Source organism: Adiantum capillus-veneris, chromosome 29 (assembly GCF_014529385.1).
Source record: "Adiantum capillus-veneris isolate H3 chromosome 29, ASM1452938v2, whole genome shotgun sequence".
In the NCBI taxonomy this organism is placed as follows: Eukaryota; Viridiplantae; Streptophyta; class Polypodiopsida; order Polypodiales; family Pteridaceae; genus Adiantum; species Adiantum capillus-veneris.
Genome location: NC_140959.1, coordinates 25,784,393 through 25,792,282, shown reverse-complemented (window position 1 = coordinate 25,792,282; position 7,890 = coordinate 25,784,393). Strand labels below are relative to the sequence as shown.

At 38.5% G+C, this 7,890-nt stretch overlaps 2 non-coding genes across 2 annotated transcripts; both read left to right on the top strand.

The window, feature by feature from the left end:
• Nucleotides 1–4,965: 4,965 nt before the first annotated feature.
• Nucleotides 4,966–5,039, top strand: LOC147418932 (small nucleolar RNA U31b). Its single transcript, XR_015187211.1, has one exon. It is a non-coding gene; the product is annotated as a small nucleolar RNA U31b (small nucleolar RNA).
• A 427-nt stretch (nt 5,040–5,466) lies between these two features.
• LOC147418931 (small nucleolar RNA Z196/R39/R59 family) lies at nt 5,467–5,547 on the top strand. The gene has a single exon (XR_015187210.1). It is a non-coding gene; the product is annotated as a small nucleolar RNA Z196/R39/R59 family (small nucleolar RNA).
• The last annotated feature ends 2,343 nt before the right edge of the window (nt 5,548–7,890 follow it).

Sequence of the window (7,890 nt, the reverse complement as noted above, 5' to 3'; positions counted from 1 at the left end):
GTGAACAAAGAGTTTAGAGAACCTAGGACCATACAAGATTTTCTAGGGGTACCAGATTTTTGGGGCTATCCTTAAAGGGTTCAACTTTTTACAAGAAGCGCAATAACTTATGTAAGTGGGTGAAACAATATGTTTGTGGCATAAAGAGTGAGGATCAAAGTGTTAAGCTATTGAACTAGATGAAGTGATCTCAAGAGTTTTGGAAGCTTTCTCTTGTGGATACAGTTGCAGATCTTGAAGGAATTATGGAATACAAGCTACAAAATTGAAATGATGTTGTGAACATACACTGGACATTGTTATGTACGAGATAATTTTGAAATTTTAGCAAGATTTAGGACATGTGGAAACCAAGTACAAGATAGTTGTAAAGAAAGTGAAACATGTGGTTGCACCTCTTCTAGGGTTAAGTGACCATATAATGGATAAGGCATCAAGAGAATCAACACTGAAGGATCCAAAGAAGATTTGACACAAATTTACATAGGAGACATTGAATGAACTAAAATTTGGGGAAGGGTTTTTTTAAGATGAAGAAGCTAGGTGTTTTTGGGAGATGACTTCGAGGCATGAAAAGGGATTTTATTTCCATCCTAGTGAAATTTGTTGATCCAAATGTTGTGATTCCTGTGGTGATTTTCATAGTACCACACTTTCCATGGAATTTAAGGCTGATTCCAGCTCCTAAGGTACGTTTACTGAAGCTTAATGACTTGTAAAATGAGAAGATTTAGATGGGGATTCTAGACCCATCTTGTGCTTTGCTCCCTATTCAAATAGATGGATTATGCTTTCAAAGAAGAATGAAGCTTTGAGATTTATTCAAGATTTGCAGCATGTAAACAAGGTAACAATCTAAAATATGGAAATAGATTCAATTGTGGATGAATTTGCTAAAGCTTTTCTAGGAAGGGCTATCTACTCTTTGCAAGATTTTCTCTAGATATAATTAGTTTCAAAAAGTAGGGACCTTCCTACAATGAGGAATTGTGTACCTTACCTCAGGGTGCAACTAATTTAGTTGATGAATGGGATGACCAAAGTGTTAAGAGATTTCATTTCTCAAATCACTATACCTTTTATTAAAACTTGTTGATGAAAGGGGTGATGCGGGTGAAAAGAGGAGTCATTAGATCAGAGGGGGTGCATAATTTTTTTTGCTAACCATATTGTTGTTTGTGATGCCATCTTATCCAAACTTGAAGAAGTGAGCCTACCTCTTTCAGAACAAAAATCTACTTTGGGGAAAGAGAGTTCTTGATTGTAGAGCATATGTGTAGTCTTGAAGGATGAAGGCTAAGTCTAGCTAAGATTGAAGCAATATAGAAGATGAAAGAGATAAGCACTTTGTCTACAACCATTTACAAATTTCTAGGGGCATGTGTGTTCTACTTGATTTGGTTACCACATTTTTATCATGTTGCAAAGACACTATATCACTTGTTATCAAAGAGGAAAAGGTTCGCTTGGACAAAAAAGCATACAAAATCTAGTAGAAAATTTAAGAAAATAAAGCTTAGTGCTCCTACAGTGAGGAAAATTGACTACAAGCATGGGGGACTTGTGATTGTGACAATGGATACTAGTCCTATAGGGATTGTTTAGGAAATTGCATAGGATGATGAAGAAGGGCACATATATGCAATATTTTTTGGGCATAAAGTATTGAGTGGTTGAAAAATGAATTGTCTCACACATTAAGAGGTGATTCTACAACATTAAAGTGCAACAAAGATTATTTTATTGGGGATGTAGTCATTGTGGAAACGGCTTGTCTACCATGACTGTGGATTATTGCAAGCTATTCCACACCTAACATTGCTATGCTCATATGGATTGCATTTAAGTCTCTCATCCCAAAAAAAATCCACATTGTGGGGAAAGATAATCCAATATTGCATAGATGTTGTCCGGTTTCTATAGAGGATGACTAGGGATTGAGATTCTATAAGATTGCATGGGTACACATAGATGATGAGAAAATGATTCATATGTTTGCAGTGTTTTTTGAGGATGATTATGATGGAGGGTGGCTCCTTATTGGATGCTATTTGAGTACTTTGAGAAAACCAGATGGTTGGAGTGATCAAGAGTACACAAAGATAAGAAAGCCTACATCTAATTTCTTAGAGATAGTCATTTATGGATGCATTCAAAACAAAGAAGAGGAGCTCTACAAATGGTTGTCTGTGATCAAGAATCTTAACAAAATATTATCAAAGGGTTCCATGAGAGTTTATGGGCATGACATAGAGGAGTTTGGGCTACTTATGCAAAGATCCAAGATTGATATTGGTGGGAATGGATGTACAAAGAAGTGATGCAATTTGTTGAGGGTTGTTCTTCTTGCCAACTATGTAAGAGTGTGCGACATCTAGATGGTTTACACCCAATTTATCCATTGTCTATGCACTATAAGTGGGTTGTGGACTTAGTGGTTGTGCCTATAGGATTGTGGCAAATGAGATGGATTGTGCTTTCTAGGGAAGATTTGACCAATGAGGTTAAGGGAAGAGCCTTAAAAATAAGGTGATGGTTGCAGTGTGAAAATTACTACTTAATGATGTGATATGTAGATAAGGATGTATCAAAAGACCACAAATGGTAGGGGTGAGTGAGACGCTATAGAATTCTTTAATTGTTGGGAATTAAATCCTCCCTAATTGTAGCTTACAATCCAGAGAGGTAATGGAAACAATGAAAGATTTCATCCACCCATCATTAAAGCTTTGGCTAAAGCATGAAGTGGGCCTAGGTAATATATTACCTTATTCTTTATAGGTGGATTGCACCGCACACACTTCAGTGATAAGATACATGACGTTAGAGTTGATGTTTATAGAGAGAAACCAATGATGCCAATAGAAGAAGAGGTATTGACATGGAGTAGTCTACTTTGGTAAACAGACTCAAGCATAGAAGATCTAATTGCATCAAGGATTTGACAACTTGAGAGATGTAGTGAAGATATCAAAATTGCTAAAAACAAGCTAAGGGAAGCATGGTTGAAAAACAAAGATGCTTTTGACAAGAAGCATAGACTAAGGCAAAGGGAAATCAAAGAGCAAGATTGGGTTTCGCTCTATGATAGCAATCTTGAAAACTGGTACACAACCTTGCAAAAAATGGTGAAGTGATGGTTTGGACCGTACCTAGTCAAGTATATAGATGCCAAATGCTACCTAAAAACCATGTGAGCTAGATGGTACTGTGTTGAAAGTGCCTATAGAAGGGAAATGAATCAAGTTGTTCAAAAAGTGAGATCCAGAAATTGAGATGGAGGACCAAAGTTTGGATCAAAAACTTAGTCACCATGAAGAGGTTGATGGAGAATACAACTCAAAGAAAGTGCTAGGAAAAGAGGAGTTGTAGAGTAGTACATACCTGAATATGTGCAAGTTCAAAGGGATGGATGTCATGTTGTCCTTATCCACATATGAAACTCTAGCTATTGGGGAATTGTGTAAGCAGTAAGAGTTTTAGGGCACTTTGGCATTCAATCTTCAAAGATCTGCAAGTTCAAAGGGGGTGGATGTCATGTTGTCCTTATCCACATATGAAAAAGTAGTTATTGGGGAATTGTGTAAGCATTAAGAGTTCTAGGGCAATTTAGACTTTGATCCTCAAAGAAGGGAAGTTTTTGGTATTTTATGGATGCTTGGACTTGGTTTTTAGGCACACTAGAGGGTCTTTGGGCATTTCAAAGTCTTTGAGCACATTGAGGCCGTTATGTGTGACTTTTGGGATTTGGACATAACATAAGCATGGTCACCCTGAAGGGGTGGGTGCTCAATGTCAAGAGAATTGGACTTTGGCCATCAAATAGCCACCCATCATTATAACAAGAGGATAATAATGTGTAATGAGGTATGAAAAGCAAGTAAAATGGCAAGCACGCAACATGAAGGAGAAACATGAGGGGCTTTTTGTGCTCATACCGCTACATGTGGTGGTCTCTTGACCTTGAGCATGAAGTGAAGAAGGATAAAGAAGCTAGGGCAAAAATTTTGGCCTTTTTCAAGACTTAGACCGCCATGTCATTGGCGTTCTTTCCCACTTAGACTTTTGAAAGCAAAGGCTCCATCCTACTCACAACTTGTAAAGTATTTGGATCTCAGCTTATGCTCCTTGTACGCAATGCCATAAAGCACTTTTTATGAGTTACTGAAAATGTCCAGCAAAATTTAGAGGGCCTTCTTCCACTTGGGGAGTGGTTCAACCTTATCACAAATTGAAAATTCGGCCCTTTATTAACATTTGTCCAAGACATTGCTAATGTCTTGTTTGACCTTTAGGAGAAAAAAGCGAGAATGGCGCTATGGTATCTCGGTCCACCAACAAAAAGTTTCTTTTCTGAGTGCAATGTGCATATCTCCCTTTGTTACGCCCTCCAATAGTGGTGTTAGTCCCTTGGACGCCTTGTCTTATGTATGGTCCTCTAAGGAAGCCTAGATGTAGCATGCAAAATCTTAGCCTACTTATATCTACTAACATAATATGGTGGAAGGGGGAGCCCTTTACACATGTCGCAATTTGCGACATGAAGGCTAAAGTCCAAAACAAAAACAAGCCCCTTTGCACGCGATAAAGAGGGAGAGAAGGAGAGAGAGAGACCACCGAAGGCGGCCGGCCGTACTAGTTAAGGTAATGAGTAAGCAAATCCCTTGCAAATTTGGGCATGTGCTAGCTCTCAGCTTGGATATTGTAGAGGAGCTATTGGCTTTGTAAGCGTGTATAATTAGCCCCCTTCTTTGCTTCCCTGACCTACAAAGGGTGTTCAAGCCTGCAAGTATATCTGGGGAGGCTACTTTGTCATTGAAGCACACCTCGTATGCCGGCGAACAGAAATTTCTCAATTGCAAGCTGCGACTCGGGTGTGTGAGCAAGTGTCCCCTCCCTCCCGCTACTTTCTGTTTCTGCAGACAGATTTTTTCAAGTTTCCATGGCAGCTCGGGTTTTGGTTTGGAAGATGATGAATGCTGTATGTCGCCCCAGTCCTATACGTAAAAATCCGTGAGGATAGACATTCTTTCTGATTCCTGACGGATGAATACGCAACGGAATCCTTTTTATCTGCGTTTTCTGCTTATGTTTTCCTTTTCTTCAGTTCTATAGACGGGTGGTTTCAGGGTTCACCATGGATATACACTGTTTTGGCTGCGTTTTCCATTTAGGGTTTTCCCTTCTCTTCTGTTCTGTAGACAGGTTGCAAGAGGTCGCCATGAACATTGATTCCTTTGGCTGCGCTTTCCGTTTAGGGTTCAATTCTCTGGTTTCTGTTCCGTAAAACAGGATTGGGTTTAGGGTTTGGCATGAATATACATGCCTTTGGTTGCGTTTTCTGTGCAGGTTTCAACTCTCTTCTGTTTAGGTCATGGGCAGACAAGATTGTTAAGAGGTTTTGTAGATGATGCCGAATGAGGATGAACTCAACAGACCTGTTCGGCCATAGTTTATGCTTGAATCCGCAGCCAGTGATGTTAAATGCCCATTTTATGATATCTGTGATTAAATACACATTATCACCATCTTTCGACTGAGGCTGCGCTCAAAAATCAAGCTTAAGATATGGTAGCTAGTGGTAAGTCTTCTTCAATGTGTTGATGTTTAACTTGCAAGCCAATTACAGCATATGTTTATGAATTATTACAATGATCAGGAATGACAGTATAGTGACTACCCTTTCGTCAAAACGCATTTTGACTCTTTGGTTTAGGACGCTAGAACTAAGTCAAACCGCCCCCAATATCTATATAACTTGGTTTGAAATTCTCTTGAACAAAAATGCTTCAAGAAGATATCTTGCTAGCTATGGACAAAGGAGTCGATATATTGTATTATCCACGGAAAGAACATGGTAAGTATACCACTCGAAATTGTGTTGATGAAATGTATGGCGGTAAGTGTTGGTTGTAATGCCCTATTAGCAAGCAATGAGGAGCATCTTCGATCAAGAAATATTGCTCTTATCCCTTATTGGATAAGGTAACCGCAAAGTACAATTGTTTTTCACTTTGTAGTTGTATAGCCAGCATTGCTTCGCCAACGTAACCCTCAATGCTTGCATCTAAACGCACTTGGCAGAAAAGCAATTGATAGAAAAGTTAAAGGTTCAATCTGTTGGTGTTGGAGTGTAGGTGTGTGTCTTGCTTGGTCATCTAGACTATGGACAATGGACGGAGTCTTGCTCCATCTTATTGTGTATTTTGTCTTTCTCTCCATTCCATCTGTGCATTGCATCGTGTACGTTTGCACTTATCCGCGTACATGCACTTTTCATTTGGTATTAGAATGCATGGTGATCACGGAAAGTACGACGGCTTTGAGAGCTTTGAGATGATAGCCAGTTACTTTTGATGACGGAGGGATCAAGAAAGTTTGAAAGCTTTGTGAAAAGACAATGGGAGCTTCAGAGCTCTTTTGTCAGCAGGGCTTGGGAGAAGATATGTTCGTTTTATTCAAAGCTTGATCAAAAAGAAAATTAATCGGTTCAAATTTTGATAAAAAACAGTGCCTTAAAAAGTGTGCGTTGCAACACTTTTTTTAAGATTTGTTTTTCTCCTCATAGGAATCAAAACTTGAATATTTTGTTTGTAATGTCCACTTGTTTTGACCTGATGTACAGCTTTGCAATAGAGTTTTTACAAATTTCTCATTGTTATATTGATGTTTAGTTCAGATTGATTGTGTATAAAATTAAGGTTTTTTTATTTCACCTAGTATGTGAAAATGATGTACTTTTGGAAGCACTGTAGGTTTTTTTACTGCCCTAAGTCTTAGGGGCATGTTAGGGGAATTGGTGAAGAAGTGACTATGATGTACTTTTGAAAGCACGGTAGGTTTTTTTGAATCGGTGAAGAAATGTAATGCAGTAGCAAGAGTCTTAGAATGGGGGAAAGTAACCAGATACTTCAAGAACTCCATTTTACACTGGTCCTTTTGGCTCTCTAAAGTTGGAGATCTACAACCATGTGGTGTCACAAAATTTGGTCTTAAGATATCCTTGTTTTAGATATCTTAAGATCATTGTAACTTATTTGGCATACCCAAACCACATGTGCCACAAAAATAAAAGGTCTTAAGATATCCCTGTTTTAGATATCTTAAGTTCATTGTGACTTATTTGGCATATCCAAACCACAGATCTCCCACAAATGTCTTGATGTACTAAATCTCGTTATTTCGAATTCATATCAACAAAACAATGTGATGCACTCGTTTCATTTGTTTCACGTACTAAGTAAAAAACAAGTGAAAGAGTATATGTTTAGTTCAATTTGTAAGGAATAAGACCACAAGCCTAATGATTATACAGCAAATTTTAATGCACATCACAACGTCACTCAAAAAAATAATGGCAATTTGTTAGCACCCCCACAATTTGAAGAGAAGTTGGGTGACTCTGTTCTTCAATGGGCAATCTATGACAAAGTAGTGGAGTGGATCCCCTCTCATGCAAGATGCACGCACCAAGATTGAACCTGTTGATTGTACAAGCACTTCTAGAATAGTGACCTAAACCAAAAGCTTGAAGATAAAGCTCTAGTATGTTCAGCTTATCTTCTAGGTCCTCATCCTCCATCTACTCTACAGTAAGGTCTAAATAATTCTTGAAGTTGAACTAATATTTGCCTCCATCTTATCCTTCACGTTCCTTTCCTTTTGTACTACCACTTGCTTAGATATAACAATCTCCTTGATTTCTTCTACCTTTGGTTGCTCCCATGACTTGTTGTTGATCGACACTTCTCCCTTGAAACTCTTTCTCCTAAATGTGGTTCCAAAGGTGTAGAGATCAAAGTCGTCGGAAGAAGTGGTGTCGATATTTGAACGGAGATGGTTCTTGTAGCTTCTTCAGGATCTCCTCTTCTTATGTTTTTGTTTCCTTGA